Genomic DNA, 13738 nt, shown 5'->3' on the forward strand with positions numbered 1-13738 from the left:
CATATTGCAGCAGACTCAACAACAATAAATCCAAATGTTACAACAACAGCAACAACAAAGGCAAGATGAAGAGAAGATTGATTCCATAGCTATCAAGGCCCTAGAGGAAGTTGGGCGGGAATGAAAACAATTTAATGGTTAAAATGTCTTTGTTTTCATTCACTTGTATGTTGAAAAAATGCTCTTCTTTGGTGTACCACAAACATGCATGGAGTCACTATTTTGCCAGACTAGCCAAGCATGGTCTTCAAGAAAGAATCCATGGTCTTTTTCAGTGAGATGGAAATTGGGTTGCATTCAAAAAAGTCCTATGCGAAGAATTCTTCTTAGAATACTCTGGCCTAATGACGAAGAAAAGTTTCAATAATTGGGTTCAAAAACCCAACAAAGGTTTAGCTGCAATAGCTTTATACCATGAGTTTGAAGTAAATTTGGACAACTTGATGCTGAAGACCAACAAAGTATGGAATGTCAAAAGATTGAATTATTTCTTAAGGCTGTAGATTCCATTCTGCAAGAGAAGCTTGCTGATCGCCTAAAAGATGCTACCGTTGAATCAGGAGTCAAGACTGCATGGATAGATGTTACTAATGCAGTTAACATGATTGCTCGAAGAGAGTGGATGCAACTAAGATTAGGCTCTACTTCAACTTCAAAAACTCCATTGATGGAGATTTTTCTACCTTCAAAATCCCCTATTCCTTTGACTAATCAACCAACTTTTTCTTCTTCTGTTCCTTCTAAAAATTATGTCATGGATGAATTCATTAAAAGCATGCATGACCTTCATCTGAATCTTACAAAAATTAGTTCCAAGGTGGAGAAGCTGGATATCAAAATTTAAGAACGAGGATGATCATCAACTCAAAGACCCATGAGAGAAGGCTATAAGAGGCACTATATTTGGTGTGACAACCAATAACATGAAAAGAGGGAGTGTTCTGCCTTCTATGAGGCTGAAGCACAAAAGCTTGTCTTTTGGAAAAAAGAAAAAATTCATGCAGCTAAAATTGTTCTTCCACTAGAGCCAAATTTTGGCAATGGTGGAATGAAGAAAAGATTAGAATATTTAGCTATAAAGAATACCTTCGCAACAATTGATGTAGCTACCTATGGGCTACAAATTGAGCCAACTAAATCAAATTTGAAAGCATGTAAAGCTAATGTGCAATCTAAAGTATAGATGTAGGAATTAGATCAAATGGAACACGGCAAAGTAGCTAAAGATGATTTGACTAATGCCAGTCAGTGCATTCGAGAGGAATAAACAGTTGGAAAGAACCGGGAGATTCTTTTTCTGCCTTTGCACATTTGGCTGACGTCAATCATAAAGAAGTATTGGTTGAAGAAAAGAGAAGTAGAGAAGATGAACCAGGGTCGTCCTCTTCTAGCCCTTCGAAACAGGTAACTAGAATGATGCCTGAACAACCAAAGCTTGCTGAAAATATAACCCCAAATCGAGATGGAAGATGCCCCACAAATAAAGAAGACCGAAGGAACGAAGAAAGGCAAGCAGCTAGGCTACAAATTGCAGCCTGACAACATAGAATTTGCATCCGATCTCAAACAAGTTCTAGAAGAATGAATTCTCGGAAGTAAAATTTTCACCTTAGGTAAAATTCTCAGAATTGCCAAACGTGAATTTCATGATGTAATTATTAATGTAATCAAAAGGAAAAGGCAATATGTTGGTGATGATGCTGAAGAAACAGTGCATTCAAGATCTATAGCCTATTAATCGTGTCACAATCTGAAATATTGGTTCATTCAAGATCTATAGCCTATTAATCATGTCCACTTTCCAATTTCTTATTGTATGTGTTAACCATCATCGAAACATAAATCGATTGTGTGATTATCCTGTGCCTCCTAATAGCCGAGAATTCAAGATTTTTCGGGCTGCATTGTTGTAAAAGGAGACTATGGCAGTGTGTCATGTAAAAAGATTGAATCTCCTTATGCTACAGAAACTATGTCTCAAGAAAATCTATATGTATGTACATCCAATAGTATGGGTTGTTATAAGTCTCTTCCAACCACTAAAGCTGAAAGAAAATATTTATGTCATGTAAAAAGGGTGCTGAAAACTTATGACATGATGGCTGAAAATGAAGATATTTTGGGTATTTTTTAATGATTGATTACTAATGACAAATTGACTAAAATATATGCAACTACTCATATGGAAAATCAGGCTAAAAATCAATCCATAGAAGTATGTACATTGGATTTTTATCAACCAATTCAAGAATTTGTTGAGCACGAAGACATTGGTTTACTCAAAAAGGCTGAAGCGCAAGTGGATACAAAATACAAGATGGTGGATAAGAAAGTCAAGCCTGTGGCAATCCCACGGCCTCTTGAAAGTGAAGGGATGGCTGATAGGGCAGCAAATTAGCCAAGTCTTCATGATCCTTCCAACATTGGTCACAAACTCATATCTGAAAGTATAAAAGAGCTCAAAATAGGTGAAACTTCTTTCCTTTCACCGGGTAAAAAACACTCTTTTATGCAAATGCTAATGAAACATGGAAAATCTTTTGCATTTCAACCAAATAAAATAGGTTGTGTGGATCCAAATATTGTGGCTCCTATGGTCATTTTTATGGTCCCACATGTGCCTTGGAACCTCAAGCCATTCCCATTCCAAGGCCGCATTTGCCCACATTATTGGAACTTCTAAATGAGAAGATCAAATTGGAACCTTCTTCAACACCTTACTCAGATCGATGGTTTACCATGCCCAAGAAAAATGGATCCTTATGATTCATTCAAGATCTATAGCCTATTAATCGTGTCACAATCCGAAATATTGGTTCGGGTCCAATTGTTGATGAGTTTGCTGAAGCTTTTATAGGTAGAGAAATTTATTCTATGGGCGACCTATATTTAGGATATGACCAATTTGAGCTTTCATTAGAAAGCCGAGACATTACCACAATGAAGACACCTCTTGGATTGTTATGCATGTGCACTGTACCACAAGGTGCAACAAACTCTGTAGCCCATATGATGAATGCCATGCACAAAGTCTTAAGGGACTTTATTCCACAACTTACTCTTCCATTTGTTGATGATGTACCTCTCAAGGGATGCGAAGTTAATGGAAAGAATGAGGAGCTTGACAAAGATGGCTGCAGGACATTTGTAGTTAACCATAATCATTACTATGACAGGATTTTGACAAGGCTAGAAGAGATACATCTTACCCTTTCTAGAGCTAAGTCAATTTTTGGAGTAGAAGAAGTCCTAGTGGTCAGACATCTATGTGACCCCTATGGACGTAACTCTTCACCAATCAAGATAGATGCCATCAGCAGAATGCAAAAAAAAAGCACAAATATTTCAGAGGTGAGAAGATTTTTTAGTGCATGTGTATTCTCTCTCATATGGATACCACATTTTGCTCATGTAGCCGAAAATATCTATTAATTATTAAGAAAAGACCAAAGATTCTCTTGAGGGAAAGAGCATACTCTCACTTTACGAAAACTAAAGAAGTTGTTAATTTCAGCCCCCACTCTCAAAAGGCTGATTATTCAAATGGTCAACCCATCATCCTTACTATGGATACAAGTCCCATTGGGATACGATGGGCTGTTGGCCAAGAAGACCTTGAAGGTAACATTTATGCAATTTTTTTGGGACCAAAGGTTCTCAATGAATGTCAAATAAGGTATGCACAAGCAAAAAGCAAATTCTAGGGAGTTGTAACATCATTAAAGTGTGATCGTGAATACTTTATAGGTGCTTCCGTAGTGGTAGAAATTGATTGTCTTCCACTCTTGGGTATGATTGCCAATTTCTCTACACCCAACATTGCTATGCTAAGATGGATTGCATATATTAAATCTCTCAACCCTAAATTAAAGCATATTGTACGAAAGGCGAATCCACTTGCTGACATGCTGTCAGTGCAAGATATGGCAATGAAGAAGAGTTGATGGAAGAAGATGAAGCTGAAGAATCTATACTTGTTGAATTTCATTCCATGGCTGTTGAAAGTACATCTTCAGTTGCTTCATATACAAACCCAAAGCTGAATCTTGCAGGTGAAGCTGATCTTTTTAATGGTATAGCATTAAGTACAATAAGAACAGGAAAATGTACTATTGTAAATCAACATACAGCAACAAAGATCAAAGATTTATCTATGGAAGAAGGGTGGTAAACTAGAAGCCAGCATGCTCATTGCATTGCTCAAGTTTTAGTTCATTTCCTTGAAGAAGATTGGCTGAAGATCGGCAAATATTTGAGCACAATGAAGAAGAAAGAGACTTGGATGATTGATGAAGAGTTCAAGAATATTAAGAGGAAAGCTTATGGCTTCTTTCTTAAAAATGGGCATTTATGGAATTACACAAAGAAGAAGAAAGGAGCGCATGCCCGAGTTTTAGGAATAAAAGGTTGCAACTACAAGTAATGAAGGAATTTCATGAAAGCTTGTGGGCTGGCCATAGAGGTATATGGGAAACCTTTATTAAAGTCAAAGAAAAATACTGGTAGCAGAACATGTATCGAGATATAGAGCATTTTGTTGAAACCTGTTATGTGTGTCAGATGTATTCTATGGTCAAGCATTGAGATGGGTTACAGTCGACTTATCCTTTGTCTATACATTACTTAGGGGGTTCACTATATATATATATATCCTCTATATAATGTGCATTCATGGCCTATTTATAAATATCCTGATCTATGAATTTTTCTTGAATAAAACACAAGTCTTTTTTATTCAATCTGTAAGTAACCCCTTTAAATGACACCCTTCTCTATGTGAAAAATGTATAAAAATTGTGTTTTAAAAACCCCTTATTTTGAACTCACATTATACATGCATATATTCATGAGTGACCCCCTCGAGATACATTATAGATGGGTTATTGATCTTGTAACCATGCTTACAGGGATATGGAATATGTGGTAGTTGGTGCTTGCAAGAGAAGATCTAACCAATCAAGTTGAAGTTCAAGCTTTAACAACCAAGACCACTCAAGCTGTTTGTCTCTTTTTGCTTGAAGAAGTATTTTGCAGATATGGTTGTGTTGGCAAGGTAACTGTAGAGATAAAGGAGAATTGGATGTCGATGAGGCATGCAAATTCTTTGCTCAATTGGGTATCAAGTTGGCTTTGACATCAACCTACAATCTTGAAGGAAATGAAAAGAGTGAGAGAGGACATCAACCTATTCTAAAAGCTCTAATAAAGTCTTGTAGAGGAAAGATCAAAGAATGGCCTAAAATGCTACCTTTTGCATTATGGCTGACTAGACTACTCACATATAGTGGCTGGCTATATGCCACCTAAACTTATGCATGGAAAACAACAAATTATGCCAATTGAAGAATCTATTTTCACATGGAGTCTTCTACCTTGGGAGGAAGGCATCAATAAAGAAGAGTTGCTGACTTTGCGCATATGGCAGTTAGAAAGAAGGCCTGAAGATGTTCAAACAACTATTAAGAAGTTAAAAATAGCAATACTAAAAAACAAAAGAAGATTTGATAGGCAACATTGACTTCCGCCAAGAGCTATCCAAGAAAAGGACTGGGTACTTATCTATGATAGCAGCCTAGATAATGAATACAGTGCTTCTAGGAAGATAATAAAGCGTTGGTTTGGCCTGTATGTGGTAAAGGTGGTTTGTGACAATGCCACATATTCATTGGCTGAATTGGATGGGACAAGCATGAAGATGCCCATAGCTCGAAAAAGAATCAAGCTCTTCAAATGAAGACAAAGTTCAACATATGAGTTAGAAGACTTGGATATAATTCAAGAGCATGAAGACATAGAGGAAGAAGAAGAGGCAAAAGATGAAGATATTGACATGGCAGAAGATACTTCTTCTGACACTGCAGATCTATAAGACTTTGGCACATGTGAGAGGATGTGCAAGTTAGGAGGGGGTGGATGTCATGCCTGTTAAGAGAGAGAGAGAGAGTACGAGAGATACACAAGACATGCTCCCAAATAATGATTCATATTGATGTAGAGTTAGTATACATAGGTGAGACCCAAGTCAAGTGAGAGATAATATATATAATTGTAAAATCCCCACTCAAACAAAGGTCTCTAGCTGCGAGTGAAAAAACCCTTGGGGAGAACAAGGGAAAAACCCGAGCCCCTACACATACCTACGATACAAAAATGATTTACTATAAAGTTTTCTTGAATATAATGATACATGCCTCAATCAGTGAGATAAGAACTTGGAACAATACCAAGTGCATGTCTTAATGAACTAAAGCGAGCTTCACTAAGAGCTTTTGTGAAGATGTCTGCAACCATTTGATCACTGGAGTATCTTATCTCAACGTTTGAGAAGAAATCGGTCACCGAAATTTTATATCTCCAGACTCTTCTGAAGAATCTTCAATATAAGGTTGGTACTTCTATGCACTCTCATATCTAGGCTTTTAAAGACATTATCAATCAGCTTGGTTCAGCTGGCTCTCCTGTTGCTAAAAATCAGATTGTTACTCAACTTCTTCATATCATCAAAGATCCTTTATATGACAATATCATCACTATTTTGTCTAACAATGATGATATCCACTTTGACAAAGCATGTATATCTCTTATTGAATATTCTCAATGTCATGAGCATCATTTGGAAAAATTTGATGCTGTTTTGGTCACTCGCGAACAAAGGGATTTTGATGCTGCTTTTGTTGCTCGCAAGCGTCCCGCTTCACGTTTTCAGCAGGGTGGATGCCCTAATCAAGGTGGTAAATCTTCTCGTCTTGCTTATCCTAACAAACATTGTTCTTATTGTGATAAGAAAGGCCATCTGGCTTCTGATTTGGGCACGTCAATATGATGAGGAGCATGGAGTTACTACAAAGCAACCTCGCTCGTCCAAAAGTTTTCCTCGTGATTATTGTGCACATACAGATCATCCATCTCGTAGTTGTGATAAACGCAGATATGATGAAGAACGTTCTCGAGCTTATATTGTTCAACAAACTACAACTGATGATGATCATACTCATCAAGAGCTCAATTTCATCCATCATGATATCTCTCTAGAAAAGGTACTTCATGTTCATGATGGTTCTCTATTCATCGTTGATTTAGATGCCACTAGAAACATGACATACCAATCGCAGTGGCTTCACAGTTATCATTCTCTTCCAATCAAGAAGTTTGTTTACCTTGTGGATGATACGACTTGTCAAGTCAAAGGAGTGGGTGATTTATATCTAGGGACTGTTTCATCCACTAGAATATTAAGAGGAGTTCAGATTTGCAAAGAAATCTTCTTTTTGTTGCTCATCTAGTTGATCTTGGTTTGTTTGTTGGCTTTGATCATAATCAATGTCGTATAGAGAAAGACGGACATACTATAGTAGTGGCTCCTTGACATGGTAATCTATTTGAGCTATCATTGAACAATACGGTATATCAAATAATTCATCACCTTCAAGAATTAGCATCATCTTTGCTTTCCACCCAGGAAAGCCTTGTCCTTGGAAGAAGGGAATCGAATATTGGCCACACGAATATCCATTAACAATTACGCAATTGGCCATGCCTGTATCTCGAGAGAAAACAAATAAGATGAGATCGCAGAATCTGCACACCATGAACAAGACGAGTGTAGTTGAGACGCGTGACAATCAAAATAGGGAGATGCACGTAAGAATGACAAAAAGTATTGAGTGACTAAAAAGAAAGCCCGAAATAGAGAGACGTAACGTGCAAGACGAGATGACGCGTATACCGGTCGAACAAAGAATGTGAATGAGAATGAGTGGTTTGAGGAATGACTAAGAGTATATTGGATAATTTTTAATGAATTAAGTAGGTCTTGGTTTGAGCTATATGGTTTTTATGCCTTTTGTAGGATCTTAGACATTTTGGAAGACGGAACTGTAATTGGGGATTAACGAACTGTAATTAGAATTACAGTTTTAAATAAAGAATTGCAAATTCGAGCAGAATTGTTGTCTTGAATCCTGAACTATCATAACTTTTGATCTAGAACTCTGATTGACAAGCGGTTTTGACAGGATTCGAGAGCACGACGAGAGCTACACACCTAGACCTGTTTTTTTTAAAATAACAAAATTAACTAATAATTCTAATTTGAACAAGTTCATGTATCAAATCATCACTTGTGCAAAGAATTCAATCAAGTATAAACAATGAAACAACTTATCTTCCTTGTTGTTGCTACGCATCCATAGCTTTGATACCATGTTAAGAGAGAGAGAGTACGAGAGAGATACACAATACATGCTCCCAAAGAATAATTCATATTGATGTAGAGTTAGTATATATAGGTGAGACCCAAGTCAAGTGAGAGATGATATATATAGTTGTAACAATGCCACTACATGCACATCTTGTGAAAAACTCAAGAGTGCAGCTTCCTTATAGATTTAGAGAGCCAATGCCACTTTAGGCATTAGTGTTAGTGTCCATGGTTCAAAAATATTAGATTTTTTTACAAGTTTTAGAATTTTTTTGATATTTTAGATATTATCTCTTGTAAAAATTCATAAAATTGTAGACAACTTCTAGATTAGGATAACATGTAAAAGAAAGAATGTAGCTTTTAGTTATTTCGAGAGGATTTTATGTAAAACTAAAGATTAGTTAAATCACGCGATGCATAATTGCTGTTTTCTGGCAGTGAACAACACTCTGAAGTGGGAGATGAAGAGGGAGTGATTTGGTGGAATTCTAGCCAGGTGTGATGGTATTTTACCCCCCCCATCACAGCTTGACCGTTCGTCTGTGTTTATAGTTTCTTCTTTGCTTCCTAGGTTTTGAGTATAAGTTCCTAGGCTTGCAAGGTCATGTTTCTATACTTCTAGGTGGCAGTCCATGATGTTTAGGCACCCACTTGAACTCCCATTCAGGATTCTTAGATTTGATTATAGTGATTTGCTGGCAGTGTTGCTTGGTGGGTTGTGACAAGTCCTGACCCCCCTCCTTAGGCTTCGTGGTGGGTTTCTCTATCGGTGGCCTTGCGGGCTTCAATGGAGTTGCGCTTCCCTTACTAAAAGCCATGACTATTCTCATACATTGTCGATAACAAGGTGAATATGCTCAAACTCGCATTCCACAGCATCCTAACAACGATTCCTTACTAGCGTCTTTTGTATTTGGCAACACATAAAAAATTACGGGTATGCTTTCAGAATCCATAGAAACAACGACTTTGCACTTTCCTAAAAGTGCATACGATCAACCTCCAAACGGGCTAAATTTGGCATTGGTGGATTGTAGTTGTGGTTGAGCGTTTTGAGTCTAATGATTGTGAGTTAAGATATTAAAATCAGCTCTCTCATCGATCAATGAATCAAAGGCATGTGTTTGTTGGGCAGTGATGGTGATTGTTATGTGGAGGGGACTCTTCATTCTCCTCATCCTCCTCATCAATTTTCATTAGTGTGGCAACTTGGACCTTCACAGGGGACTAAAGTATGGGAGGCTCCTGCAATGGGTGTGTGGGAGGGTAGTACTTCTTTATGTGGCTACCGTTGAAGAAGCCTATGCCCTCTCCATCTAGGGTCTCAAGCTCTATATTGCTAGTTTGACTAATAGTGCAGACTTGGAAATGCCCTATAAACTTCATCTTCTATTTATGGCATGTTACACCGAGTACAACAACAATAACTCACCCTGCTTGAATTCTCGGTGCTTGATGTGCTTGTTAAACCAACTCTTGCATGTGCCTTTTAGCAAATTAGCACATGGGTGGCTAGAAGTCAAGTCTTTGATAAGCCTTCTAGCTCAATTCCTCCTTTTTGTCCCATCTCTCTTGGATGGTTACTCTTAGGCTCGGGACAAAGAACTCTACAGGTAGAATAGCTTCAGTCCCATCTCTCGAATTGCTACAATAATATCCACCATAGATATATAGTCAAAGCTGAATGCATATTTTTATGAAGATGCACTTGCAGATCATAATATCGTATCAACTTAGGACCTTAGCCTCATCATTAAAACCTAACATGAAATGTGTTAAAACCAATAGTAAAAGTGGTGCTTCAAAGTTTTGAAGTTCCAAACTTTGAAGCACTAAATGTAAGGTGGCACATAGCACTAGCCTTAGTGCAAAGTGCTAAGAGGATTTATAGAGAAGTGCTTTGAGAACCATAGTGGTGCCTCAAAGCTTAGCGCGAAGTGTCAAATGTATGTTGATGCGCATAGTGCCAGCTCTAGCATGAAGCGCTGAGAGGAGACCAAGCATAGAGCACCTAATACACTACAAATGAAGTGTTGAATTTTATTTTTTATTTAACATATGGATTGAGAGAATAATTTCAATGGTCAAACATGTACATGCAATGTATATATACTCTAAAACCACACACAAATGCATATAAACTATAAAAACCACATCAACAATACATGCACAGATGTGCATGTATGTATGCATACATATGTACAAGCTTCTATACACATTTGTATATATACATACATGATCATATATACATAAGCATAAATGAGTGAGAAGAGAGAGAGAGAGAGAGAGAGAGAGAGAGAGAGAGAGAGAGAGAGAGAGAGAGAGAGAGAGAGAAAGAGAGAGAGAGAGAGAGAGAGAGAATGGATACACACTTATAAAACATGCACAGATGCACATATGCAAGCACTTTAATAAAGTTAAATAATACGATAGCTAATATTTAGCCTTAAGTTTAGGGTTAGTTATAGAAGGCTAAGTTGTAACTTGCCAAGCATCTTTTTACCAATTATAAACATGTCTTATTTGAGGTTTCCACCTCCCACCATCCATTGAGGGTGCATACTCTTTGGCCACCATGGCATTAGGGTGGATTCTATGCCCCTCCATAGCATGAGGAGGATATCATGTTGCAACCTCTCATTGAAGATTCTCATCCATTGTATCAAGTAGTAACATGATTCATGCCAACCTAGCTACCTTGGCTATAGCTTTCTTGACATTTTATTATATTTCTTTTATTTTTAGTTTTTTGGCTTGTTATGGGAATCAGCTTATTTAGAATGATATCAAAGCCTTGAATTTGATTCTTGGAAATGCCGTTTTCAAGTCTATATTTGGCTACTAGTACCATTCAAGGTAACTAGGGTTCAAAATTTGGTTACATGGCTAGCAAACTATGCCTAGTCACGGTTTCGTGTGGTTTTAGCATTGACCAATTTTAGAGCTCCTAGAGAAAATCTGAAGAGGAAATGGTAGGATCTTAGACATTTTGATGCTAGGAGGCATATTTCACGGTGGATTCCGTGCCACGGTGGATTCCGTGAGGTTTTACGGTGGATTCCGTAAACTTTGATACCAGGGCTCATACACAAAGTGGATTCTTTATGTGAGAAGTTGATGGGGACATCTATCCTTTTCGGGCGTTTCATTAATTTAGTGTGTACATGGGTGATTCCATAGCGGGTGATTCCGCAAAATGCATATTAAATTAATAAACGTTTATGAGTTTAGAGTGCGCACTCGTAATAAATTAAGGTTAGGATTGATTTCTAACCAGTTGATTTATTTATGTAGCTGAAGATTGCTAGGTATTCACTTTTCTCGGTTTAATTGTATTATTTTACTAACGATTGTGAATGCTTAAGTTGATGTGTAGAGATAGCAGCAGTGGCGGAGGAAAGCATTGGAGGATAGCAAGTATTCGATTTATTACTTATATTTTGATGGGCGCATACCTTAGGCATGGTGCCTATATTTTGTCACGCCTATTTATTGAGGCGTTGGATATTTATTTATTATTTTGTATGCGCATGGGCGCACAATTATGTTATTTATACTTGGATATTGTATTGGGCATGCCAGACTCTTTGGGCACTGCCCGTTAGCTTTATTCCTATTTTGTGCTAAAGCAAACTCAAAAGCTAAAAGCTTGCTATTTTGTAATTTGGGCTATTATTTGAGCTTGAAGATGATTAATACATAAAATACATGCTTTTGGAGCGCTGTCGTAGATTTTGTGTAAGAGCTGCTGAACACGGAGTTCAAGGTACAGCAATGGAAGAGACTAACAAGAAGAAAATTGAATTGTTGATGCCAAAGTACACTATATTTCTTGTCAAGAGTGTTACAAGAAGTTCATGATCAGGAAATTCTGGTGACAGTTACATTGATCAGAAGAATGAACATTATCTAGTAATCCAGACAAACATGTCCCTTAGTGCAGAGATCCAACTGTTGTCCAACACTGATTTCAGATGATCTCAGAGGTTTCTTTCTAATACAGAAAACATGTAATATATGGGGTCTTAAAGCAGTGCAGCCTTGTTCTTAAACAGGTACTGAAAGGTTGGAAGAATCAATCAGGGTCTTCAACTGAATTGAATCATCACAAAAGTAGTGCCATAAGAAGACTTCATCATCTCAGAAGTTTTATAAAAACTTTCTATTCTTTTTAGATAGTAACAAGACTATTCATTTCTTGCTTCTGAGGGAAAGAGATGTCTGGCAGGTGACTATTTTTTTTATAGATCTGATGCAGCTAAAAGGAATACATTGGAGCTTTGCAGAGTAATCATGGGAAGATCCACTTAATGACTTTGTAATTGTAGCTGACTATGATGAAACTAAGTGTCCAGGAAGCTGTAGATGCCATAGCAATTTGGAATCCCTTGAATCCATTTTCCCTTGTAGGGAAGACACAGAATTTGCATGGCCTGATGTTGGCATTCACATCTACCGTTGCTCAACAGATAAATACATTTCAGATTTCAATAGCTGCTTGATACACTCTTGTTGCAGAAAATCTTGCAGAAAATCATCCTCATCTGGACCTTTATCCTTTCAATGGTTGCTTGCTTTATCAGACTATGTAGAAAATGCTATTAGTAACAGCTTACAAATTCACGCCACAGGGAAAGAAGGGAAATTTAGCTTGCTCTGCTTTAATATGCATCCTCTGCGTAGCACAGGAACTCTTCAAATAGATAACATTCAGGACACCATAAATGTCAACTTCCTCCCTTCCTGAAGATATACTCTGAACTACAATCTCATACAGCTGTTCACAAATTGCTACAGCAATAGCGGGGCCAACTTCAGGATCTTCAAGTTCAAGATCCCTGCATAAAGACCTCGCAAACTCTTCTGGATTGCTGTCAAAATTTCCAACGTCCTTTAGACAATGTACTTTCTCTCCTATGGTCATCTCAAGGCCTTCATAAGAACGGAATTCAGACACTTGTCCCTGAATTGACTGTACAATATGTTGTAAAAATGAGGCAGGAAGATTCAAATCCTTCACCGTGCGCTTTGCAAAAGCTGTAACTTCATAGTCTGGATCTTCGGCATTCCACGTGAAAGAGTCCTTGTATCTTTGCCCTTCCAATTCAACATCGACGCGTATTGGGATGAGGTTCTCCGATGTTGGCATTCGAAACTTAACGTTCCACTTCGACGATCCTCCATGGCCTCCTTTCATGTGCCGCTTGAGGCTGTTGTTCACTTCTGAACATGGCGATAGTTATTCGGATGCAGGCGACCAATTCTCCGCACGCGATCACAGAGACGGAAGGTGTCATTCAACAACGCCTCGAAGATCGACCGATGAATCCCCAAAACAACCCAAGAGAGAGAAAAGGAAGGGCCCCCATTCGAATTCTTTCCCCCTTCGTATCCTGCCCTGCTTTTTCTCTCCTTTCTCCCCCAATTAGCATTGCCCCTTCCCTCCTTTTCGTCACACTCTCCTCTTTTCCCTCCCTTCTTAGCATTTGAAATCCCTCATTAGCAGCACTGTCGTCAAGTCTCTTTGCCAATAAT

At 37.9% G+C, this 13738-nt stretch overlaps 1 pseudogene; it reads right to left on the bottom strand.

Moving 5' to 3' along the window:
- Nucleotides 1-12815: 12815 nt before the first annotated feature.
- Nucleotides 12816-13402, bottom strand: LOC148012031 (chromatin structure-remodeling complex protein BSH pseudogene; annotated as a pseudogene).
- Between the last annotated feature and the right edge of the window lie 336 nt (nt 13403-13738).

The sequence above is a fragment of the Lygodium microphyllum genome, chromosome 27 (genome assembly GCF_053477565.2).
Source record: "Lygodium microphyllum isolate KBCC chromosome 27, Lygodium_microphyllum_v1.1.10, whole genome shotgun sequence".
Taxonomy (NCBI): Eukaryota; Viridiplantae; Streptophyta; class Polypodiopsida; order Schizaeales; family Lygodiaceae; genus Lygodium; species Lygodium microphyllum.